Raw genomic sequence first — 27815 nt, forward strand, 5'->3', positions numbered from 1 at the left:
TGACACCCAAATCATTTTCTCTATGTCTCCGACTGATGCAGTGACCGGGGATGGTGTCTCTCCTCTCGTGGCCTGTCTGGAGTCAGTAATGGGCTGGATGAGGGAAAACCGACTCAAGCTGAATCCAGAGAAAACGGAGGTACTTGTGATAGGTTCCCCTGGTCCAGGAATGGTGGTAGTTCCACCTGTCCTGAACGGGGTCACGCTCCCTGTGAAGGACTCTGTGCGCAGTCTGGGGGTGCTTCTTGACTCGTCGCTTCACCTGACTGCTCAGGTGAATGCGATGGTCAAGAACACCTGTTATCAGCTTCGACTTATTCGCCAGCTGCGCCCATACTGGCCCAGAGGGATCTTGAAACGGTAGTACATGCTCTGGTAACCTCGAGATTGGATTTCTGCAACGCACTCTACATGGGGCAACCCTTATACCAAACCCGGAAGCTACAAATGGTACAGAATATGGCAGCCAGGCTGGTCACTGGAACTTCCAGGGCCAGCCATATTACACCGGTGCTTAAAGATCTGCATTGGCTGCCTATTCGCTTCCGGGCACAATATAAGGTGTTGGTGATGACCTATAAAGCCCTAAATGGCTTGGGCCCAGGATACCTGAAGGACCGCCTCTCCCCGTACATTCCGTCCCGCACCCTCAGAATATCTGGGCAGCAACTACTTAAGGTGCCAGGGGCTAGGTTGACCTCCACCGCGAGGAAGACATTTTCCATTGCCGCCCCAGCCCTTTGGAACACGCTGCCCACAGAGCTCCGCTCGGCCACCTCCCTGGCCCAATTTAGAAAGGACCTAAAAACCTTTCTATTTCAGCTTGCATTCCCCGATTAAAGTCCAGTGGGCCTCCCTTCCTCTTCTGTGGCAAAGAGGACTGGCTAACGGGGGTTTTATTCTGTTTGTATGTAATTGTTTGTAACCCTGATGTATATGTTGTTTGATATTTTGCTGTCAACCGCCCTGATCTATGGAAGGGCGGTATAAAAATAAAAAATTTATTTATTATTTATTATTTATGATAGGGTTTGCCTTAGGGTTCCCATAAGTCAGAAATGGCTTGAAGGCACACAACAACAATGATACTGAATACTTGTGAGAGAAACTAGTGTTGCTTTTTCATGTTTCCTGTTCAGTTAGGAGTTCACCTTGCTAAAGAACTGTTGTGCATTCACAAAAGTTGTTAGTTCCTCAAGTCTTCAGATACAACCCTCTTGTATAAGGATGGTGCTGTTTTGTTTTGTTTTTGTTGTTGTTATGTACATAATGCACCCACCATTGAACACTGAAAAAAGAGGTACTACTTATGGTTATACGTCTATACAATAAAGGTCCATCAACATCTTGCCCTGCATATGAGAAATAGCAAAGATATCTTTGCTGGATGTTGCTGGAAACAGAATGTGAGAATAGCCAAGAACCTGGAAAGCTGCTTTTTAAAATTAATTACTGTATTTACAGTTACAGTCCCAAAGCTTCCCAAGTAGTTTGTTACTGATACAGCCACAACTTTAAAGTAACTTTTACATTCCCATTCCTTAAAAGTAACTACAATTATTACTTTTAGTTGCTTAAAAATGAATGCTACAAGCCAGTGGCCTGTGGTATAAAATGTACTTTCTTTCCCCTGTGGCACCTACAACAAAGTATGAGTCACAGAACAACCCAGCACTTGAACTATGTGATATTTGTCCTCCCCAATTTAGTAAACCACATTCCCATAACTTGAAAAGTAACAAACCATAAAAATAATGAAGTGGATATCCGCTCAAGTTATAATGTACCTTGTATCTTACTTAATGCATAAAGAATTAATTTCAACTAGTTAATTAATTCTAGATTCTTTGATAGATGGTATTTAGTGTGTTTCAGCAATGCAGCCTTTGGTATGCTGTGGTGTTTCATGTGTAGATAAAAAGAACTATTACTTATTCTTACCAATACTTCTTCAGATACTAAAGCAGGGGCAAATCTAGTACTATCTGTAATGTTCCTAAGAATAGGATTTTGCTGGTGCTGATGAAAACATCCCAGATTTTGCACATGCTTTGCATAGATATCAACCTCTGAGGATACTGTGACCATTTCACCACAACATTTGGAAGGAAACACATCTTAATAGGAAATAATTTCCCAGATCAAAGTATTTTCCATCATATTAATATTTTTCAAAGTGAGAGCTTATGGTAAACAATTGGAAAAATAAGGCAGTGCAGCTGAAACAAAATTCATGACACTCGAACATGAGAGATAACAGAAGACAATTGCCAATTGCCGGAGATGGTCTGAAGAACACCTAGTTTCCCCAACAGACTGTCTCTTGTGCACATTAACAGATGCAATGGACACACCCCATTTCCTTCCTTAGTAATTTAATCTGACTTCTGTACAATTTAGAAAGCTTTTGTTTGTATTTCACTTGTTCTCCAGAGGATCAAGAGAAACTATTTCCACACCACCATCAAGGGCAAGAAGGTGAAGGAAACCACATTGCCACTTGAGCTTCCAAGGAAGCTAATAACATTTACTTCAAGGTGACACTCATAAAGCCACCATGTTAGCAACTTCACAGAACTGCTGTGACATAATAGCAGGCAATGGGAGAAAAGGACATAACTGATGGAAGTGAAGCTATATCCATACTGCAGAGATAATCCCAATTGACACCACTTTAACCACCATGGCTCAATGCTATGGAATTCTGGAAACTGTAGTTTTGTGAGACATTTAACCTTCTCTGTCAGAGAACTCTAGTGCCATAACAAACTACAGTTCCCAGAATTTCAGTGCATTCAGCCATGGAGGTTAAAATCGTGTCAACCTGGATTATTTCTGCAGTGCAGATACAGCCTGATGGGGTTGGAAGAGATGGGGAGAACACAGTTTCTAGGGCTGAATAAAGGTGTGCACCCCAATTTCATCACCCTATTTGATGGATACAGCATGTTGATGGCATTTCATTGGTTTACAAGGGATCCTGGAAACAGAGTTAGCTAGTAGTGCGGCAAAGTCCATTCTTCACTCCTTTCCCCCATTTTCTATACCAGGAAGATACCAGTGTGTGTGTGTGTGTGTGTGTGTGTGTGTGGTGGGGGGGTTGAGGGCAATGCCCTATGACTCGGCTTCCTGAAGATACTACACAGTTAGTGCAGATTTATCTACATGATAACCTATGATGACAAATCACAGACAGAGCACTGCTTCTTCTCTCAATCCATCACCTTCTGCAAAAAAAAAATTGAAAAGGAACACCAACCACAGGAGAGAAGTACTCATCACTGACACCTCAGGATTATTGTCAGACAGTACTAACAATGAACAGTGGAAAGGAAAACAGTCCAAAGTCATATAGGCATCAGGAAAAAGTTCAAACAGAATTTTTCAACCCAGCTGCAAAAAGTTTCCTTCCCATCCCCTTCACTCCCCCCAAAAGTTAAGCAGCAATTTTTTTTATCTCTTGGCTTTCAGCGGTACTGTTAACATCAGTGCTATTTTAAATACTCAGAAGTAACTAAACTGAACTAAACATATGAGAGAAATGAGGTTCATAGTATACAGATCCCTCCCGTCAAAAAAGTGTGATAATAATATATATTAGCCTTGATGGCAGAAAACAGAGGCATCTATATTTTTAGATGAAGTGGAGAAGGCTGCAAGCACAACTCCTCCAACAAGTACCAAGGGAGTAAAGATTTCTCCAGGCCAAAGAAGCAACACACTACATTAGATAAGAGCTACAAAAATAACTTGCCTCCTGAGGTCTTCTTTAAATGCTGTCAACTTCACTTGCTGTAACCCTTGACACCTTTTGTTGCTTATGGCCCCTCTTTTCCTCTGCATCTAAGGGACTAGGATGAAGTACCTCAGTAACTGTCATTAGCTGCAAGAAACAAGCTAAAAAGCAAAAAAAACTCCTTTGCCTGTTTCAGGTCGAGAGAATAGATGGTAGTCACTCCCTGAAGCTGCATACAGACTATCTGCACAGAAGTTCTGCAACACTGATATAATCCTCTCTGTGTTTTTTATTTCTTGTCCCCTTCCTGGCCTCTACCTCATCCACTACCACCATCCTGGGTGGCACCTTTGCCCCATTGTGTAGAAACAGGAAACTTACCAAACAGCACTGATTTGGGTAGATAAACAGAGTTCTCTTTGGTTGCAGAGGGAAACGTCTCTTTCTGCAAAAAATGAAAGATTAAAAAAAGACCTATTTAGACAGGCAACATCTATAAAGCCAAACATGCACATTAGTATAAACAATTGTAGATGTATTGGGCTGGATGGTACTCCAAGGGCTGTCTAACAATTAATGCATCCTTGAGAGGCAGCCATCCAACTTCTGTTTAATAACCTCCAGCAAAGGTCATTAAGGCAAGTACGTGGGACCTGTGGGTCCTGGGATCCATACTGACCACTTCACCCCTTCCCATAGGATTCCCCAAAGACCCAAATCTTACCAAAAATAAATTTTAACATTCTAGCCAGTTTTTGTACCCTAAATGCCCTCACACCACCCAGGTTGCCTCAAGAACATGACAGTTTGGATCCCTTTTCCTACAATACCCCCCTCCATCCAAACCTTGGTGGGGAAACCCCAGGAAAATCACTCATTTTTCAGCCAAAATTCAGAACTTGATGGGACACAGGGAGATTATCAGACACCTGAAAGTGACAGGAGCAAAGTGCGACTGGCATAAGAACATCAGACAATGTTGCATGATGTTGCCATTATCCTGACCTTGTCCTGTCTGTGGGGAGAAATTCTCCTGTTGCTTTTCATTAATGGGACAGGAGAATTCCTCCCCACAAATGGGACAAGGATGGGATAATGGCGATATCATGCAACACCATCTGATATTCTTGCCCCAGTCGCACAATTGTGATGAGAGCGTCCCGCTTTGCTCCCGTCACTTTCAGGCATCTGATAATCTCTTAGGTCATTGGTGATTGTGATACTGTACATTGTGGGGAGGTCCTGAAGTGAACTGTTCCTACTTCCTTCAAAGTTACCCATCCCCGCCTTATGTATTTCCTTAAATCCAGGGTGGGCAACCTCTGGCATCCTGGGGTTACTTTGGAACTTCCTAGTAATCACCAGGACCATGCTCTACACATCCACACATACCAATACACAACTCTCCCCCCACACACATGTGCATATCATACCCACAAATATAGCCAAGTACACACCCCTCCAGCAACAAGGAGACGCACTCAGGCCCTTGGGTATGAATACAGTTTGTTCTGCCAATGTCTCCAATGGGAAGGAGGGATTAATCTGGTCTTCTTTTTCCTACAATATTGCCTGTACAGCCATGGGTGAGAAAAGTCAGGAAAGACAATGCAACTAACCTTTTTAGATGCACTGAAGTGCCAAGATTTATACAAAGCATTCCAAATATGGCTGCCCCTTAGTGTGATATAAGGCAGGGCTGAGAAATGAGTGGTTTAAAAAAAAAATGTTGTTGTTCCTCACAACCTCTGCAATCCAGCAGAGGTTGTCAGATTCCCAGTGGTGACAAGTGAGGAGTGTTGTAGTCCAAAAACATCTGGAGAGTCACATATTCCCCAACTTTGATATAAGCGTTTGATGCTACTAGAAAATACGAAAAGCACACACACACCCTGCAACCATTCCCCTCTGACTGCTAGAACTGCCCTATTCAGCTGCAACATTTCACTTATGGTTTTATTTTCCCAAAACAAGAACACTAAAGCTATTAAATGACTAGGAATAATAACCGAAAAAGGCAAAAACAAAGCTTAGTAGATATTCCTGACATGACTGTGAAGGTCTGCATATTAAATTATGGCAAAAGAAAAAAAACTTGAGTGGAGAAACATTTAGGTTTCCCTCTGCCAATATCAACACGACAATCTGTCTCCGATTCCCATTGTATAAAGCCCAAGTACTGCAATTATACTGTATGTTGTAATGTACACTTATTGAGGAAAGAACTGAGGTATTTCAAGCTGCAAAGTAAAGTTATGCTACAGAGGGTGCTTCCTCACAAGTTTCCTCTGGAATTAAAACTCTATATTCTGTCCCTTTTTTCAAGAGCTGCTGCTCCATGCGATTATGAAATCATGACCTGTCTTATTGTTTCCACAGCATTGGGGTTTTGTTTTGGTTTGATTTGAGGGACTGGCCCCAGAAACACAGAAGAACAGACTAAATTTGACAAGTGTAGACAGTCTTAGTGCTGTTTGTCCAAGTTTTCAAAGAGGTATCTTTCACATGTGCACTGACCTATCAGGATGGTGAACCTATCACTACACTGAACAAACATGTTGTTCTCCTTTGCCCAATCCAAAACATCTGGCTTGCCTTGATGCTCATTCAAGAACACTGACAAGACACAACATTAAGGAACTTCAATTCTATATGGAATAGTTGAAAGACTGGAGTATTTTTTTAGCTTGGAGAGCAGACAATTAAAAGTAGGCATGATACTGATCTTCAAATATGTGAAGAGCTATCCCACAGATGCTGTAGAAAACTTGTTCTTTGTTGCTCCAAAGAGAAGAACTGGAATTAATGGGTTGAAATGGCAAACACATTAGGAGAAACCTCATGTTACAAAAGGTGGTGAGCTCTCCTTCAATAAGGGTTTTTATTTAGATGGAGGCTGACTAGCCATTTCTCAAGAATGCTGTAGTCATATCCTACAAGATTCTACAATGAGCAGTGGAAGGACCCTTCCAAATCTGTGATTCAGTGATTGTCTGCCTCTGTAAGGCCTCTTACCACACAATTCTGCCTTGAGAGAAAAAGTGTTTAAAGAACACTGCTGGATTTTGGAGTTAAAGATTAATTGCTAGAGATACGTAAGACATTCTGCCTCCAGAATACTCTACCTCATTCCCTCTGGCTCAGCCTCCAGCTACGCATTGGCAGAAATCTCTGTTGCTGATCAGAGCTCTGAGAAACTGAAACTTTTCCATTGGCCATGTTGGCTGGGGACTTCTGGGAGTTGTAAGCAAAAAAAAGTTAACTTTTTAAAAAGTTCTGTTACTAAATGCAATGACATTCACTCGGGAACGATTGCAAATTTTTCTTCCTTTTATTTTTTTACGTAATTTCATGAACATTTTTTTAAACAAAACCAACCTGTCTCTCAATTACAAGGTGTTTAGAAGGGCACATTTAGGGAAGAAACTGTCCCATCATACTTGCTTCAAGTCCACTGATCATCTGACTCAGTAGAGGATAGTCTCCCCAACTTTGTTTCTAACTGAAATTAATAGCAAAAGTTATTTTCTAAAATAATAATAATAATAATAATAATAATAATAATAATATATTTTTAAAACCTGCTTGTTCAGGTACATTCGGCCCTCAATATCCATACATTCTTTATCCACAGATTCAAAAATCCACAACTTGACAATATTTTAATAATATATAAATTCCCAAAAGCAAACCATGATTTCGCCATTTTGATATAAGGGACACCATTTTACTATGCCATTGTATTTAATGGGACTTGAGCATCCACGGATTTGGTATCCACAGGAGGTCCAGGTACCAAACCCTAGCAGATACCAAGGGCCCGCTGTATTTCTACACATGCCCCAACCTTCTGTATTCAAACTGAGATAACCAGCGCATGGAAAGACGGGGCACAGATGGTTTTGGAGGCTTCACTTGTTAGTTTCTTTTTAAACTGTAATCACGTTTCTTCTCCACTCATAAGGTTATTTTCAACCCAGTAGTGTGAAAGTGGAATGGAAGTTAGGAGGGTTACATGCAAAACGCACAAAAAATTCAATATTGTAGAAAGCTCATTGCTCTTCTTTGTGTAACATAAAGCATAAGATCAATGAGTGGAGAGAATATGATTGTATGTGGAAGCACACAGAACTAGAAGCAGCTATCATGAAATAGGAAGTTTCCTATAGAGAAAGGGCATAGAGGATAATAATGTTGATAGACTTTCTGTAAGACTAGTATAAATGGTAACATATAACAGTTCCTGTCTGTAGATTAGATTATTTGGCTTTCTATGGATATTTGTTTGTTTGTTTGTCTGTTTGTTTGTTTATAGTATTTCTATATCTCCTCCCAGCCTACAAGGCTTCTCTCAATGACAACTGAAAGAAAGATTTAAAATTGACATGAAAATAATTGGTTTTGAGAATTCAGAGTTTGAGAAACGCTTCCACTTTAATGATAAGAAGTTGGTATCTAAAATGTATAAGATGTTATTGAAAATAGAAACCGAAAAGGAACAAGTTAAGGAATGTATGATTAAATGGTCACAAATATATGTCATAATATATATTCAGAGCAATGGAAATAATGTGGAAGAAAGAACTCAAATTTACTTTGAGCTATGATCTTAGAGCAATTTTTAATTAAATATCGTAACATTGGTATTTGACCCTAGAAAATATCTCTAAGATGTATAAGAGTCCCTCAAATCTGTGTTGGAAATGCTATACTGCCAGTTTTCTAAGTTTTTTTCAGGTAGTCATTGCCTATTTCTGGACAGATAGGGTCATGGGAGTCAGGAGAGTTTTCAGTGTTTTGAAGCATGTGCCTCTCACATAAGCCAACATGGAGTAGAGGTCTTTGAGATACAGTACATGGTATCTCAGCGTAAAACATAAAATAAAATGAATTGTTCATTAGGTGTTTATCACTATTTGGAGTTTGTACCATGGTTTTAAAAAGTGCCCGATACAGGTAGCTTAAACACAGGGACATGGACAGGTCTACCGGATTTTGTAGCACAGCTTATTATAGTAAGACTATTCTCCTATAGTTCCCTGAAAGCAAAATGATTGGTGTCTACTATAGCATTTCTAGAGATCAAAGATCAGATTTATCACGCAGAGCATTGGCTTTGTAGTGAACAGCATCCAGTCTAGTTCACTGGCAATTTAAGGGCTGTGAAGTATTTAAGTATGAGGATTTGCTACAGAACAAAGTGCCTTGACACTCACATGCATGAATACATACACTATAAATCTTAAAATTCAGAGACAGCCAACGTTATTTAATCACAGTCATTAATTCTTTGTAGAAATGGCATGCAGAGCAGCTAATGCTATAAAAGCCTAGCAGATAGTTCTCAGTGAAACAAGTGTTGTCAGTTTTTCCTGAGCCTCACATTCTAAGACAAGGAGTGGACCCTGGCAGCTAGAGGATAGTGCCTGACAAATCATGGTCAGCATCTTGAGAGAACAAAGAACAACAATTGGTTATTCAGGAGAAGAAGAAAAAAATACTGAACATGTCTACATAATTCCTCAGGAGCAGAAATCCAGAGCTTCGAAGAAGCCACATTCATTGGGGGATTCTTGGAGCTGTCGTTTTAAAAATAAAGTCTACCAAACTCTGGTAAAAACAAACAGACATGCAAGACTGAGCAAAGAGCAAAAGCTCCGAGGCTTTTCTCTCCCTGCTTCTGTCTCCTCAATCTGAAATTTTGTTCCTTCCCTATGGAGGAAGCTGAAATGAAGTGGAAAACCATGAGCATTTGTGTCAAACCCTGACACCTGGGAGGTCAATAAATAGCAACTTTATTTGTTAGCATTTGGAGCAGCAAGTCCAATCATTTTAAAAGGCAGACCAAAATGGAAGAGAGAAATCTGCAGCTTCCTCCTGCACACCAGTTCGGCAAGGTTTGGCAAAAGAGTGGTATGCAGGCAGGGGAAAAAACCCATTTTTTATAAACCATGTCTTCTTCCATAGCAGCTTTTGGCACTGGGGAAATGAAATAGGTACTATCGTCTCAAGATATATATACCCACACATGCACACATACTTCTGTATCTCCTTAAAAGTAGTCCAGCATGATCCACTTGTGTCCTTCAGATGACAACCCAAGAATCCATAGCTATTTGCCAGCTCATCTGATCAAGCAGAACAAGTATCTGTTAGGAGCTTTAAGCAAGAGCAAATTTCCTCTTCACGCAGGATCACAATCACTGGCTTTGAGCCAGACAAGGTGCTCACAGCACAGAACATTACTGTTAGGTGTAACTAAACTTTGTCCATCTTTACTCGAAAAATGTCTGTACATATTCTGCTTTTAAAAGCCAAAGTTCTGACAGCTCCTTACAGTGAAGCAAGGCTGCTGTACCAAGAAGGAGTAAACAGAAAAAAACAAAGGAAACCTTAGAGTCCTTTTCTGTAGGGACAGACACTGAACTACAAAGAGCACATTCAGGAAAGACTTCATCCACCAGCTCCTTGTGGATAAAAAGTAGCAGCATTGAGAAGATGGTGAAAAAAGCTGGGAAAGCACAGATTTTCAGTGTCATTTGCAGCATCATGTCTGCAGTAAGCAATGCAATAAAGCAAGCTTGAGTCAGGAAAGAGTGGGGTTCCACTTAGCCAATCATACCAAAACCTTGTGCGCTTACCTACAACAGGCAAAGTAAATAGAAGCTGCCCTTAGAATCCCTTACTGGGCAGCATAAATATCAAAACAGTGAGAGCAAGGGAAAAAGAAGATAAGCTTGCCTCACCAGCTACCCTTAGAATAGATCTGTAAGTTCAGCCACCAATAAGAAAAGTAGAGGCTGGTTAAAGAAAAAGTTGTTTCTAAATGCATTTGGAAGATGCTTTCAAGTGTTCTCAGGAAGCTTCAAAAGGTCTTTGTTTATTATGTGAGATTTACCTGACCTTTAAAAAAAAATCACATGTGCATGTTGTTAGTTTTGAATAAAAGTTTGCTGAAATGATGATAAATATTTCAGTTGGTGGTTTTGCTTTAAAAAAAAAAGGGCTTAAAAACCACACCGAAGCAATAGCAATGGATGGATAGGATGGAGAGGGCTGAATATTATTAGTAATAGAAGTAATGTCCTGCCTTTCCCCAGATTGGCAGCTTACAACAATTACAAAAACTGTTAAAAAGCCACAAAATACAAACATTGAAACACAACACAAGTAAAGAATAAAAATAATTAAATCCAGGTTAAAAGATACACACAGGCCAGCAGAACAGTTAGCAATATTCAGAGCACTGTATAAGACAGGTCATAGCCTGCTGGAATAGAAAAGTTTTTGCTTGTTTGTGAAAAGAAAGTAGGGAAAGTGCCCCTGTGCCTTTTCTGGAAAGGGAGTTCCAGACCCTGAAGGCAATGACTAAGAAGGCCCTCTCTCCTGTTCTCACCAGCTTTACCTCTGAAGGCAGTGGAACAGAGAAAAAGGCCTCCCCAGCAGACCTCCGAGTACAGGCTAATTAGTAAGGGAGAATACAGTCCTTCAAATAACCTGGACCTGAGCTGTGTGAGGCTTCAAAGATCATAACTAGCACTTTGAATTGTACTTGAAAGTAGAGCTGCTGCAACGAAGGAGTTGTGTGATCCCTGCGGTCAGCCCTAGTTAGCAATCTGGCTGCAGCTCTTTGGACCACTTGAAGTTTCAAAACACTTTTCAAAGGAAGTCCAATGCACAAAGTTTTATAGTAATCCGACCAGAGTGTCACTAAAGTATGTGTCACCACAGCCAGATCTGACATCTTAAATAAGAGGTGCAGCTGGCACACAAGTGTTAACTGTGTAACTATGTGTACTGTGTAACTGTGTACACCTGGTCTTCCAGCTCAGAACTGAATACAGCAGTATATCCAAGGTGCGAGCCTGCATCTTCAGGAAGAATGTAACCCCATCGAGCACAGCCTGAATTGCTGTTTCCTGATCTGCCTTTCGATTGACCAGGAGCATTTCTGCCTGAAAAACTACAATAGATATTTTCAGTAATAATGACTTTGTGGAGAAGATGCTTGGATTAAAGCACAAATCACTTATAATCCCAGCAGCCTAAACTGCACAGGCTACAACAACAGCATGAGAGTAAAGCCTTAAGACCCTGCTTCAAAATAGTATCTCCCAGATGCTTTGGACTGCAGTTCCCATCAGCGCCAGACAGCATCACCAATGATCAAGGATGATAGGGGTTGTAGTCTGAAATATCTGAGTAGTACCAGGTTGGAGACAATTACCTTAAAGGGTAAACCCATATTACAAATGTTAATTTCCTCTGAAACTGACCATATCATAAATCCCTTATTATCCAAAGCATGAAAAATGTTTTGAATCTTTTTGTACTGCAAGGGTCCCTGTGGGCAAATAGACAGCCACTAAAGAAGTTTAATATGTTCACTAATATATTGTTCATTAATACTTATCCCTAGATTCCCCATATATGTTCTTCCAACAGGTGAGAAGGAGGGAACAGAAAAAATAGGGTAAAGCAAAGTCAGAAGCCTACCAGTGTCCCTCTCGTCATGTTCCTTTTCCAATTTGAATTTGCACCCACCTCTTCCATGCAATTTGCAAGCATCAATAACCCCTCCTCTTCTGATTGTGCAACAACCTTGGCTGCCTTCTGCAAAACAAGTTGTTGTTATTGTTTGTAGCATCTTTGACTGAAAAGGGCACCCAGCCTTGTACAGCACAAAAGACTTCTCTGGGCCACTCTGATAAGGCTATATTTGCCATGTAGTTCAATTGGTTTATGTGCAAAAAGATGTTGGTATTTGCCTATTGCTACCTGTCATTCTAAAGACATAGAGGCATCCTGTGTTTGGAAAGAGTGCATTTCTGGACTATACCTGCTAGAATACCCCAATCGGCATTTACAGTAACCATGCTGTCTGATGGATTTTGGAAGCTTTGGTCCAAAAAATGTAACATTTCTGAGTACTGCCAGCAACACTGTGAAAATTAGAGGCAAACAACTGATAATCTTGGTTTGAAGGTCTTTAAGAGAAATCTTTAAGCTCCACACCATCAAATTCCACCTGTAACTCCCATTAGAAAATACATGTTCAGATATTTTCTTTCATATACTTGCCCCATTCTCTCCTCTCACATACCATTTTGCATACTATGTCTCTTGTAATTCATAACTATTCTTTCCCATATCATCAAACAGGGAAAACCAGTCTTCTCAACTGTCAGGAAAACCCATAAGAAAGAATAAGAGACCAGCAAGAATTTTGTACTGTTTTCTCTCAGTCTTATGATGTTCCAGAGTGTGATGGAAAAATTGTTATGTGCAAGGAAAAAAAACTGTTGTGTGTGCATACAAAAACAAACAAACAAAAAAACTTTTCCGCAGAGAAAACAGGTTTATTTTACCAAAACAACAACTCCTCTCATATTTATACATCCTTGCAGAATAATTTCTTTTGCAACACTTCAGAACATTTGGAGAATATTCATTTTCTCCTAAAATGGGGGGAAAATAATTAGATACAAAGACGAAATAATTGAAGATTTTTATCCCTTTTACATCCCTAGTCTGAACCTTAATTTATTCACATAGAGAACTTTACCAAAATTTGTCATCATTTCCACACATCAGCATTTACAAATGGAAATGTTCATAGAAAATAGAGGAGAAACTCATGCTCTCCAGTAGCAGGAATGGGAAGTTTTTAAAAGGTGACTAAACATGATAACAAGTGTTAAGAACTGTATTAAGAGCTATAGAGATAGTTAAAGGGTGGTTGGTGGACCCGTCCCTAAGGGATCAGGGTAGTAGGATCCACTTCTTAAACAGACACTAGCAAAAGTATCAGCAGCTGCAGAAGGACCAATGAGAAAAAAATCATGGGTGGATTTGCCCAAGAACAGATCCAAATGCCATGCTGGAAAGTCAATGCTGAGGCAGGTTATTACATACCGCAAGAGTACAGCTCAGTACCTCTGGTCTCAGAGACTATGAAAAACCCACGCACTACACCTCCAGATATGATTCGTGTGGATTTACATTAACACCTATAATGTATTATGAGTTAAGACAGAAGGAGAGAAAAAGAAAGAGAGAACTATTGAAATACCAGATACTTTTGCTAGTGTCTGTTAAAAAGTAAGTCTTACTGAGTTTGTTGGGTTACTTCCAAACAAGGGCATACAGAATTGCAGTCTTTCTCTGATTTGGGATCCTATAGCTACCTAGAAACAAGGAGGGACATTTCCAAATTGCTTTTAAAAGAGAGATCAAGAGACCAATGATGCCACTTTCCTCCGTCACATTGACTACAGGGTGTCAGAAAAAGATTAGAATACAACACTGTGCACAATTAAGTCCCTTCTCCCCTCTGGTGACCAGGTGTCACAACTGTAAAGGAGGAATAGCACTGCAAAATGTAGGACATTCAAGAAAAAAATCACAAAATTACAAGGACATTACAATATAATTACAAGGGCATTACAAAATAAAAACTAAGCACACTAATATAAATTCATGTTTCTTAGTCATTCTCAAAAGGAAGGACATTTTGAAATTCTTCCTGGACAGAAAGTTGAAATGTAAAACATGCCCTGGTCACCCTGCTTGTCCCCACTCTAGATCCCCACATTTCCCTCAAAGTTTGGAAGTAACTCAACAAACTCAGTAAGACTGACTTTTTAAACAGACACTAGCAAAGGTATCAGGTATTTAGCCTGGAGAAGAGAAAGGTAAGAGGTGATATGGTAGTCCTGTTTAAGTATTTGTATGGGGTGTCATATTGAGGATGGAGCAAGCTTGTGTTCTGCTGCTCCAAAGAATATCACACGGAACAATGGATGCAAGCTACAGGAAAAGAGATTCCACCATTAGGAGGAACTTCTTGAGAAAAAGAGCTTCTCGACAGTGGAACACATGCCCTCAGAGAGTGGTAGTCTCCTTCTTTGGAGGTTTTTAAATAGAGGCTGGATAGCCATCTGTCAGCGATGCTTTGATTGAGAGTTCCTGCATTGCAGGGGGTTGGACTGGATGGTCCTTGCGGTCTCTTCCAACTCTTTGATTCTATTATTCTATAGTTAAGTCTCAAAGATTCCCTCATTTTGTTTTTCAACAGGGAAAATTATAAGCATTTATTCTGGGTTGTTGGCGTCTTCATTTGTTTTCTTTTTCAAGGAAACAACATCTCTATGCCTGTAAACATTAAAGGAGCAAGACACATTGCAGAACTTACACAACCAAGTCATGGCCTTTCCATTAACCAAGAAGGGCATTGTTTGCCACCTACACCACTACCTGAGAGGAGAATATTCTGCTTTTATACTTGGTTTACCTAGTCTTTTACCAAACAAAATAATAATTATCAAACAAACCAAAGGAAAGGGAAGTTGCATCAGTGGAAAGCAGTCTTTATACATTTTGGAACTCCAAAAAGAAAGAAGAGAAGAAATCAAACACACTGCTGTTGCTCCAGTTAAATTAGCACAAAAAATATTAAAATTTGTGAATCAAGAGTAGGAAATTCACAGATTATGAGAAAGCACAAAGCACAGGTTACAGGAGAAAACCTCTCAAAATTTTCATAACTCTGTGGCATCAGCTACAGCCACAGGTTGCATTTTATAGAGAGCATAATTTTAACTGATTTTCACAGAAGAAGGGTATTTTAAAATGACCAGTGTAATCCTTTGAAAACAGAAAACAATTTAGGTGCAAATGAAATCACAGACACCACAACTTTCTTGTTTGACTGAGATTCAAACAAGGTACAGACAGATATGCAATACAGATTATAAGCCATTGTGATGGAGTGGTTTGAGTTTTGTGAAGATTTTCATGCCAGTGTTTTACCAATGGTAAAAACGCCAGTAAAATGTTCAGGAAGCACATGTGTGTGAAAGCCTGCACTTCCTAAATGTCAAGGAATCGTCCCCTCGCCTCCAGCATCCCTGAATCATTCAGGAAGCAGCCATTTCTCATTAAAGCAAAGTTTCTGTTAATGAGAAATGGCTGCTCCCCGAACAATTCAAGGACACTGGAGATGAGGGGATGATTTCCTGACGTTTAGGATGCGTGCCAGGCTTTCACACACACATGCTTCCTAAATGTTTTGCCAGCATTTTACCAGCACTTACCCCATGATAAACACTGATTTGAAAATCTTCTAGGACTCTGGAGACCAGAGTTCAATTCCTTGCTCAGCCATGGAAACCCACTTAGTGACCATGGGCATGTCACACACTCTTCGCCTCAAAGGAAGACAACGGCAAACTCCCTCTGAACAAATCTTTCTAAGAAAACCCATGATAGATTCACCTTAGGGTCACCATAACTCAAAATGACTTGAAGGCACACAACAACAACAACAATAACAACAACAACAACCTTTCATCCAGTGTTTCATTTTTAATGCCCTCTATATACATAGGCATGCACTCAACATGTTCAAAACACAAGAGTCTACCATGAAAACAAAAGGGAAGTGTGCTTAGCAGGAACTAACTCATCCTAAGGACACACCTCAGACAGGCTGAAATTTCTGTTCTAGAATATCAGACTTAAAGGGCAGAGAATCCAGAAATTATTTCCCTCCCCCTGCTGAAATCCAGTGGTCATATTTACTCAAATTCTCCCAATTGTATTTGCCAAGTTGCCCTAGAAGGAAATGTCAAAGTTGTTCTACTGAACAGTCAAGCATAAATGGAGGAAAACAAGGTGTCTCCAATGTAGCACAACATCAGCAAAACCTGACAATAACAGAATTCTTCTGCCTGAATTACCGGGGATTAGTTGTAACTATTTTATAGTTCCGATCCGCACCATTTTTAGGTCTATCTTCTTACAGGATTACAGTATCTTCCTCTTTCTCTCCAACCCCCTATATATAAAATGAACAAACAGTTCACAAGTGACTAATCCAGCTCAGTCTATATACAGAATGAGATTTAAATTTTTAAGTAGAAAAAGTCTCAGTGTTTGCTTGACAGAAAACCATAATTTGATTCATCAAGATTAAGAGAGCATTTGAACATTTTTAACCTACTGCTTCTCAGGCAATCTGTTGTAGAGAATGGGCAACTCTGGTTTTCTAATGTGGGGAACAGCACCATACTTATTTCCATTGCTGACAACTGCTTCTTTCTTTCCTGGAAGTTCTTCATGGACTAGCAGCTAATAGCTCATGCACTGGTACCTGTCCACAGACAACCATTCTGAGTGTCACTGCTCTAAGCAACAGTTTTCAACATACAAAAAAGTGGCAGTACAGCCACTGAATTTGGGCAAAATGCCTGACAATATCCTCCGTTTCCTCCAGGACAGGTCCTATACTGTGTCCATGGTACACTAGGTGAAGAACTCTTTGGCCACAATAGCAAATACATTCCTTCCACTAACGGTGGTTTAAATATTATACAATGGATCCTTGTTAACCATTGGAGTTTGGTTCCAGGATCCCCCATGCATAACAACATCTGTAGATGCTGAAGTCCCATTAAATATAATGGCATAGCAAAATGGTGACTCTTGCATAAAATGGAAAATCAAGGCCGGTTACACACCGGCACTTAGGACATCCCATTTTAAAAAAGGTACAATATGGTGCCAGCCGTTCCACACGGCCGGCGCCATCTTTACGTATCGTACGCATAGCGTCCGAACGTGTCACGGTGCCTATGACGTCGCGAATGCGCCAGTGGCGCCTCGCGACGTCATAGAGGCACCGCAAGAAGGAGCTCCATTTTGGAGCTCCTTTTTTGCTCTGCGTGGGAGCTGCGCGGTGTGGCTGCTACGGCTCCCGCATGGAGCAAGCGGCGGCGGCAGGTTTGTTATTTGAAGTTTATACTTTTTTGGAATATTTTCAAGCTGTGGATGCTTGAATCCATGGATAAAAGATCCATGGATAAGGAGAGCCAACTGTACAATGGACCCTTCCCATCAGTGGGTTTTGTTCCAGGGGCCCTTGCAGATGGCAAAAAACATGGGACAGTTGCACTCCATATTATTCAATGGCAGCAACATGCACACAGATGTGTACGCATATGTATGTCTGCATGCACACACCACCTTTGAATAATATGGGGAATGGTGATCTGCAGGTGGTCAAATCTGCAGATTGCTAGCCCACCAATATGAAGGATCTACTGTACAAAGTATTCTCTTTTTCTGATCAGAACTTGAAAAATTCAGTCAACAACCCTTAAAAGCTCCCAGGCAACATGCTGATAATGATCAATCTGAGTGTGGGGGTTATCAATGTCATTATCATTAATTCATTAATATCTTGCCTTTTTTCCAATAATGAGACTCAAAGATGCTCACAACAAGATTAAAAACTATACAAAAATATGAATAAAATTATAAAGAAGCTACTAAAAACAATTGTAAAGTTTAAACCATTTAAAATGTATTAAAAGACTATGTAAAAATTGATAAAACAGTACAGCACACCATTAAAAGCCCATCACAGTCAATTTTTAAAGCCTTGTGGAATAAGAATGTTTTTGCCTGCCACCAAAAGGAGACCAAAGAAGAAGCTAACCTAGCTTTCCTAGGGAAGGAGTTCCAGAATCCAGGGACAGCCACTGAGAAAGAGCTGTAGTTCTAAAAGTACTACAGTGGACCCTTGTGATACGCTGGGGTTTGGGTCCAAGATCCCCCGTGGATAACAAAATCCGTGGATGCTCAAGTCCCATTAAATATAATGACATAGCAAAATGGTGTCCCTTATAAAAAATGGAAAATCAAGGTTTGATATTTGAAATGTATACTTTTTTTTAACATTTTCACACTGTGGATACTTGAATCCATGTATAAAAAATCTGTGTATAAGAAGGGCCAGCTGTATTTCCAATCTCTGGCTTTGTCTGTTTCTCCTTTACAGATCGTGTACCCAAAAGTATTTAACATAGAAGCAGACACACCCACAGTTTTGGAGTGCCTACTCTTTTTCTTCTAGCACATAACAACATTGGCAATTCACTAAGAAAGAGGGCTTCAAGATTGAAATACTTTCTCCTGCAGCCTTTACTTTCCCCTTGTGCCATGAAAGAAAGCATAGGATATAGGCAATTCCATCAAAAATTACTGACTCATAGATTTTGTTCACTTCTGAGATTTTTAAAATCAATATTGGATTCATTGCTTCCCACAATCAGTGGCTCATTTGATATAAATTATCAACAGAAGCAATTTCTTCACTTTGAAATAAGGATAGGAAGATAAGAATATACTCAGAAAAGTTGGCTGGAAAGCATCAAACCAAAGGTTAGCAGTAGAACCTGGACTATCCCAGAGTAAGCAAGAAATCCATTATGTGTTATGGTCGCACAATCCTTAGCTGAAATCTGAAAACACAATAGAAAAAATGGGGAGGGAAAGTAAAATGCAGGTAATGTATTTAGCCCTTCGGGGGTTTTCCCCCTGCATGCTTGTTACCTTTAAATATACACTGTCACAACCAAGCATTTCACAGTGATGCACTTCAAAATGGTATCTGTGTAGAAAGCAATGTTAGCATTTACTTTCTGCATACATTAACAGCACACTAGCTTTGATTATTGAAGAGATATTATCTGACTGCCAGAAGCTAAATGTGTGTGTTCTTTAGATGGAACATTATCTAGCTAATAAACTGATGAAAACCTGTGCCAGAGACAAATATCATCATAACCCTCCAAAAGCAATGGGGTGAAGGGGTGGGGTAAAACAATGGTACTGACTATAAAGCACCCATGCAGAAAAAGCATTAATAGGTATTCTGTCAATAGGTTTGATATTCTTGCTTATATAAAAATTACTGAATGAAGAGGGAAAATGGATCAGTAGATGATTTTCCAGACCTTGGCCTCAGTTAGATGTTGGAAATGCTACTTTTTGATTTACACTTCTCAGACTTCCACAGAATAAATGACCACAGGACAGGGTGATAGAAAGTAGGGTACATTCTTGGAAGTCGAATCCAAAATGTTAACTTTCTGTAATCCAAGCTCTGGCTATACATGGAAGCAGAAATGTTTCTATGTAGGCCCATGACCTGCTGGTTTTTAGTAGTTCCTGTCAAGCAAGACAGACTATTTCCAAAATACGTTTCACATTTCTTGAAATCCGAACCCAAAATATGTCTGCCCATCCCTATCCTTTCCAAAGCACATCCCCATTAAAAAGTCCAATAAGGATGGATCAATGCAATGATGTTTTGTGGTTATATTCCTCAACAATAAATATAAACATATCCAGCCGCTATGAAGAAACCCCAGTCATGCAAAGTGTCAACATTTTTCCAGATACACTAGATTGTTTTGGTTCTTTGAAAGTGAGCTCATGAAACCTGCTCCAGCAACCATAAAAACAATGTAGATTATACTGACTTTTATTAGAGCTTGTGCAGAAATTGATAAGGGAAAGTACAGGTAGAATGAGTAAATACTCCAGGCTCTTTGGTTCATGTTCACAAATGCCAATGACAGAAGACCCTAATAATGAAATTACATTTGACAATAGGGGATTTGTTGTGATGCTATGGTTCTTAAACTCTGGTCCTTTGACCCCTAGGAGACTGTGATGTCCACACAAGGGTCTGCAAAGGACTGAAGGCTCCTCATCCCACCTTTTTCCCACAATGGAGTGGCCATGTGAGAGAAGCCAAGGCAAAGGCTTGGTTGGCTGGCCCTGCGTGTTGCTGTTCAATCCACTCCAGCTGCAAATTGGTGGAAAGAAGTAGGAGAAAAGTCACCCCCCACTCCCCACATTGCCTCCAATGTCTCTAAGGGAATGTTTAATGGATGGGATAATTGTTAATGGTTCCGCATTCAGTCATCTTCATCTTCATCAGTTTTAAATCTGTTGGGGGGGGGGTTCTACAGCAACAAAAGATATTTAAAGGGGGTCCCTGTTTGTTTTTTAAAGGTTAAGAACCACCATTTTAATGGATTGCAACTACTCCCATTCAACATTCATGCTTTACTTTCCTCATTGTGACAAATATTGGGTGGCTGAAAGATTTGATCATTCACATTCCATTTAGAATGGAAAATACTTGGTGGTACAACTTTCTCCTTTAAAGGAAAAACAATGTGCTATTGTGGATAAAATTTCTTGCATGCACAGACACTGCTGGGCAGCCAGTGGTCTTCATACTGCCATCTTGGGAATGGAAAACCACAAGCATGCTTTAATATTATGCCTTTGTATTCTAGGATGTGCTACATTCTCAGTAGTGGGAATCATTAAGAGAATGGAAGCAAAGCATCCAATATCTTAAGGCTTTTTATACAATCCATGATGCAAGCACATTTGGAATGCTGGGCACAATTCTGGTTATCCTTCTTGAAAAGGTTACCATAAATCTGTGGAGGAGACAGAAGAGGCTAGTCCAAAGGACTAGAAAATCCTCTTTCTGAAGAAAGGCTCACATGCCTTGGGTTTTTTGGTTTGGGTGAGGAGAGGAGAATATTATTAAGATGGAACATGATTTTATCTTTAACATCTGTGAGCTGCTTTCAACTGAAAAGCCTTTCCTTCAAGTAATGCAGACATTATCAGAATCTGAATGCTATGTTAATAATTTTTTTACAGACAAAACCCATAATCAATGATATAAAAATCAGAAATGAGTGGCTTGCCAGACTTTCAGACAAACAGTAAAACAGAGAGGGGGCACTGATCCTCTGTTGAGTATGAAAAGCCCACTAAAACTTGTTGGACTTACAATAAATCTTCTTATAGGTAAGAGTGTGGGTGCTACAACCAAAGGACCCATTGTACTGTGCACACAATAGCTGTGCTTCATGTATCTTCTTATACGGACATACGTATAAGGCCCTCTGTACCCGTGGATTTTTTTATCCATGGATGCAACCATTCACTGTTTGAAAATATTTTTTTTTAAAAAATCCATTCTAAAAAGCAAACCTTGATTTTGCTATTTTATATAAGGAACAGAATTTTACTATGGCATTGTATTAACAGGACCTGAGCATCTATGAATTTTGGTATCCGGAGGAGTGGGGCCTGGAAACAAATTTCAATGGAGACCAAGGGCCCACTATACTAGAACTGGATAGTGGCTCAAACTGGATCTTTGTCCCTCATAGCCCTAAATTTAGAATTCAGACTTGGTAATCTAGCAATTCTGGATTTGGATGCCATCATCACTCAGCTTACCCAAGAGCTCAAGTGAATCATTGGAAATAAAACATCAATCCTACTACAAGTAAAGCAGGCATGCTTCCATTAAGAAAGGAACCAGGCATGGGCCCCCAAGCCAGAGATTTTCTAGAAATATCTAAAAAGCCCACATTAGAATTGGCTACTTTTACACAACATGAACAAGGATCATGATCTATCCATACACCCTGCTCTTATGCTGCTGCAGAATAGATACAACAAGGAAAAGTTCTCAGCTGGTCATGAGCTGGAAGTCAGACTGAAGAAAGAAAGAAGACCAACTCCAATGAATTGAGCCTGGGGTTGTCTGCAATTGCCCCTCTGTTTGAGGTGTAAACAAATGGTGGCTTTTTGATGAAGCTATGGAGTGTGGGTAGAATAAGACAGATGTCTTCCAGCAACCTTACCCACCTGATCTCTTATAAGACATATTCTTCTACCTCTTTGACCTAGATTGAAACATTTCTCTCTCTTTCGCTTTGATAGTATCATTTTAATTGTTATTTATTTTTATATTTTATTGTACTATATTGCTGTTTTTATTGTTGTGATTTGTACTTGTATACTGTATATTGTATTGGGCTGCAATCCTGCCTCGATCCACCTGGGAGAGGCGGAAAAATAGAATTTTTAAAATTATTTATTTATTATTACTGCACTCGGGGAGGAAATAATCTCTGATTTACTGTGCTCTTCACTTGCTCCGCTATTTATCCTCCATCGGTCACTACAGGTTTGTTACTTGATCACTGCTTGTGTCACTACCGGTACTAATAGCCAACCTGTCCTCTATCACTCTACAGATGGGATGTTAACAATACTATTAATGTTCTGAGATATTTTCATGCAGGTCTTCATGGAGAAAATAAATTATGTACACAACAAAACAAAAAAGGCCTCTGACTGAATCAGTAACAAATCATAAATGCAGGTGTATTATGCTGTACAATTAAACTATGTATGTCTGTTTATATACACATGAGGAACAAACCTTACATGACACATTTGGTTCAATATGTATCAACAAGTTACTGAAGTTTAGAAAAAAACAACTGCATTATATAACTGCATTATGCAAATTTATCTGGACCCCCACCCCCCAAATTCATTCAACCTGGGGATCAATAAACAAATATCACAGCAACTTGCATTTTGGACTTGCCTTCACAGAGAATAAATTGTGTGGGTATACCGGTTGTTAAAGGCTGAAATGTTGTATAGTAAACAGCGAGAGGTCCCTAAGTAAAAGGATCCATGCAGCTAGGTAAGAGGGACAGGGTGTGTTAGTTTTCAGGAATACAGAACCACATCCAACAACATATTGGTGGGATAGCTTTGAGGGAACTAGCCACAGTGCTGAACTCAACCTTCATGACAGGTTTGACACTTTAAACAGCTTCTTTAATGCTCAAAACCTAGACTAGATTCACCACTACCACTGATATGGCCACTACCGTTGTATGCCTTCAAGTCGCTTCTGACTTATGGCGATCTATCATGAGGTTTTCTTGGCAAGACTTGTTCAGAGAAGGTTTGCCCTGAGGCTGAGAGCATGTGACTTGTCCAAAGTCATCCAGTGGGTTTCCATGGCCAAGCTGGGGATCGAACCCTAGTCTCCAGAGTCATAGTCCAATATTCAAACCACTGTGCAAAGCTGACTAGTTCCCTCAAAGCTATCCCAGCAATATATCATAAGATGCGATACTCCTGAAAAGTAGCACACCCTGTCCCTCATAATTAGCTTCATGGATCCTTTTATTTAGGGATCGCTCTCTGTTCATCACCAACTGCCATTGATGGAATGCTGCTTGCACTTTGGCCTCAAAGAGTTTTGAACTCCAGTCCTTAGTTATGCTTGCTGGAGCTGAGGGGAGCTCTAAAGCAAAACATCTGGAGAGAAGAGAAGAGAGAACAGACTGGAAACAAACAATAAACATCAAAATACCTAAAAAGCCAAAAATTCTGCACCCCTTTAATTTTAGTCCAAATTTCATAGAATCTTAGAGTTGGAAGGGGACACAAGGACCATATAGTCCAACCCATTACCTTACAGGAAAACCAAACTATAAAACTCTCTTTAAGGTCCTTGGAAAGTCAACTGCCATCTGAGGCTACATCTGCACTGTAGAAATAATGCAGTTTGACCCCACTTTAACTGTCATTGGTCCATCCTATGGAATCCTGGGATTTGTAGTTTGTTGTGGCCAGAGCTCTAAGGCAGAAAAGGCTAAATACCTCACAAGTTTGCAAATCCCAGAATTCCACAAAACTGGCTCATGGCAGTCAAAGGGGTGTTAAACCGCATTTTTACTGCAGTGCAGGTGCAGCCTGAGACAGTCTATACTATTCTTAAATAGCTCTAAAAAGGTCTTTCCAATGTTTAGGCGGAATTTATGTTTATGTAATTAGAATCCATTGGTTTGTGTTCTAGTCTCTGGGGCAGCAGAAAACAAGCTAGCTCCATCTTCTAAATGACATCCCTTCAGATATTTAAATATGACCATTATTTCACCTAATAGGTTTGTTTGCCATTTGCAGCCAGAGATACATCATGGGATTTCTTCCAGGAGATTATGAGAAGCTTCCTGACAGTGAACCTAATGCGCCATGGAAATATCTAAACCAACACCACCACTACTGTAAAGCTAAAAACAAGAAGGCAGTCAAATTGCCAGTTGTCTGTACAAACTTTACTGCTTTTATGATTAGGAGTGGGGAAAAAGTTCCCAAATTTATATTTCTTTTTAAAAACAAAAAACAAAACCCTGATGTGAACATGATCTTCTAGAACAAGAATAGTACCATTCATAACTGATCTAATACTATTTTATTTAGGTTGACATGCTGAAATAAAACGTTTTATTGAGTCATTAATGTTTCATTGAATTTTCAATACAGCTACAGTAAATTGCACAAGATATTGAATGCTAAATGTTATATAAGAGGAGGAAAGGTTTCCCCAATTCAAGAAATGTGTTGTTGTTGTTATGTGCCTTCATATTGTTTCTGACTTATGTAAAACTTAAGGTGAACCCACCGTGGGATTATCTGGGGCTGAGAGTGTGCTTCATCTGAGGTCACCCAGCAGGTTTCCATGGTCCTCAGTGGTTTTCCATGGCTGAATGTAGAACTTAACCCTGATCGCCAGAGCTGTGGTCCAATGCTCAAGCCATTACATCACGATGGCTCTCAAGGCAACAAATATCCCACTAAAATTTGGCTATTATGAATAACTCGCAATGCTAATAAACAAAATTATCATATATGTTTTGTTAAGCACCGCTGAAAAATTGCAAATGGTTTAGAAATCTGAAGTCATATCAGGTAACAAAATGAGAAGCACTACTATTTTTTTCTAAGTTTCTCATCATCCAGTTCTGGATAAACTCTCGTTTATGCCCCCGGCAGTTAAGTTAACATCCTGTTCCTATTCAGAGAGCTTGGAAAATTTCCATAATGCAAAATAAGCCATCTCTTCTTATAAATGACCAACCCTATAAGCTCTCACTAAGCAAAACAATTAATCAGGAATACAAACAATCTGGTTGGAACTCCAAATATACTCTTTTAATATGTAGTGTTTACACTTTATGTTCCCCAAATGCAAACCCCAAATTTGTCCAAGCTGCTATGGTGATATTTATTTTCCCCTTAAAGGCAGTCCATTTCTGTTATTTTAATAAATAGTTTAAAATGTGTGTATACAATATACTACATAATGGACACATACATTTTCCCACAAAGGCATGTTCTTCAGATGAGATCTTACCGTCTTCCCAGAATTTTCTTTTTTTTGGCAAAGTCATTATATATTCATCATCCCATGTAATAGTTGCACAAATCTTAATATAGGTATCTATGGGCCCATACTGATAGGCAAAAATAAAGCTGCTTCAGGTCACTTTAGAGGTATGCTGTTTAAATGACACACATGTCTTAAGAAGCCAGAAGCTGTGCCAAAGCTGTGCTCCAGTCCTTAGAACTGGAGTGTGGCTTTGGTGCAGCTTCTGGCCACTGAGGATGCATCCATCATTTAAACAGCATACCTCCAAAGTGACCTGAAGCAGCTTTATTTTGGCCTGTCTGTATGGGCTCAATATGACCTTTACTTTTGGAAAGAGAGTCCACATTCTGTGAAGAGATTAGGAACCCTGTACCCATCTATTTAAAAATAAATCCCACTGAATGTCTGGATGTAAGCTTCATTAGATAGCAGCTAAAACCATATTTTCTGCCACACTTCACACATTAAGTCATGAATAACTAGAACAAGCGCTTGATTCTGAAATAAAAATTTATTCTAAGAGACATCTCTAGTGATTGTGTAGTCAATAGCAGCATTGACTTCATTGCCTTAATTCAGGCTGCAAAATACAAAAATCAGAATGGAAGAAAATACCTGCACATTAGGGGTTTGCAAACAGCAATATTTTTGTTGAATCTGGCCATAGAGGTAAAGTTCTGTAGCCCTTTACAAAGCAATATATTGAAAACTGGGTCAAGGAAACAAAAGGCAGCCTGCACTCCACCCCTAGCTCAAGATTTTATAAGCAAATTGTTTATGGAAAAAAGAAAGTGAGAGAGAACAGTAAAGGCTTCCATAAGAGACAGCTCTTCCTGAAATGCTGTTACATACTTCTCAAAAGTACATAACAGCCCATTTAACTCATTTGGCATTTTATATATAACAGCCCATTTAGCATTTTTAAAAGCTGCTATTGTTTCATATTTATCATAAACTTATTCAAAGCATGCAGAGAAGCCTAGGTTTCAATAAAATAGAAACATTCCCAATTTCATTTCCTCCCCTTTCTGACAACATTATTCAACTTTTTAAATCATTCTTTTTATTTTATAACAGAGGTTTTTGGCCACTCACCACTAAGTTTAAAGCCTTAACTGTACTTGCGGAGAAAGGCAGTAAGTTGTGTTCTCGGCTTAAAAGGAACCAGAATTTAATACATTAGGATTTAAGATAGACAACCCTGCAATTTAAAAAGCCAGCTGTAGACTTCTAATCACACTATTGCACCTAGTGCTAGCCAAAAATGGTGTAAATTACAGTACAAATGAAATACTGTATGTTTGTACCACACACACAAATTCTATTTTGTGGTGTCAATGGATAAGCTAACAGGAAAACTCTCTTCAGTTCGGTAGTCTTTAGTAATGTGCAAAAAAGGCTATAGGACAGAACAGCCAAGCAGAAGAAAAGCAAGGAGACAGACAAAAATAGCAATTGTTAGCAAGTGCCATACACAATATAAGATCTATCTAGAACATTTCCAAAGAAAGTGGAAGCAGGAAGCAAGATATGTCTAAATAGTTGTGCAGTATTTTGGTAAAATTTGTTTTGCATATGCAAAAGATGGCCACCATCTTTGACAAAACAAGGGGGAGAGCTGTCTTACCTTACAATGTGAAAACCCAAATCCAGATCCCTTGACTCTCAGCAAAGGACTCGCAACGAGAGAGGAAGGACTCACACTAAGCACAGCTCCTTAAAAGGATCTTGTGGCCACTCTAAAAGAAGTGATCCACCACAGCACCTGCAGCTTCATGTCCCCCTCCTTTTGGAAGAGATGCACTTGCCCAGAGAAAGGGAGGGATCCTACTGAAGTTGGGCTCCTTGAAAAGTGGCATGCCCAATTTTGAAGATTTTTGCTTTGCCTCCCATCACCAGTAGAAAACACACACAAACCTCTCACGGGGACGGAATGTTTTGTTGTGTGTGTGTGTGTGTGTGTGTTTTAAAGGATCATCCTAAGCTAATGGCATAATAGCTTCAAATCAGCCCCATCATTACAGAACTTCTAAATTAAGGATGCAACCTTGTACCTATTATCTGAATACGTAAAGCTTCATTATATCGAACAAAATGCACTTCCACTGGTTCTTCTAAGTAATTTTAGAAGCTTATTTGTGGAGGTGGGTGTTTGGCGGTCAGGCATAT

General features: G+C 39.6%; 1 protein-coding gene across 12 annotated transcripts in view; it reads right to left on the reverse strand.

Annotated features, from left to right (window-relative positions):
- Positions 1–27815, reverse strand: part of PLCB4 (phospholipase C beta 4) — a 226940-nt gene that overhangs the window by 141101 nt on the left and 58024 nt on the right. For 11 of the 12 annotated variants that reach the window (XM_042445104.1, XM_042445102.1, XM_042445097.1 and 8 more), the window contains exon 3: positions 4118–4181. The gene's annotated coding sequence lies outside the window, so the exon portion shown is untranslated. Of the gene's footprint in view, positions 1–4117; positions 4182–6861; positions 6928–27815 lie in introns of those variants that run through there. The other variant, XM_042445093.1, reaches the window with a different exon arrangement.

Source organism: Sceloporus undulatus, chromosome 1 (genome assembly GCF_019175285.1).
Source record: "Sceloporus undulatus isolate JIND9_A2432 ecotype Alabama chromosome 1, SceUnd_v1.1, whole genome shotgun sequence".
In the NCBI taxonomy this organism is placed as follows: Eukaryota; Metazoa; Chordata; class Lepidosauria; order Squamata; family Phrynosomatidae; genus Sceloporus; species Sceloporus undulatus.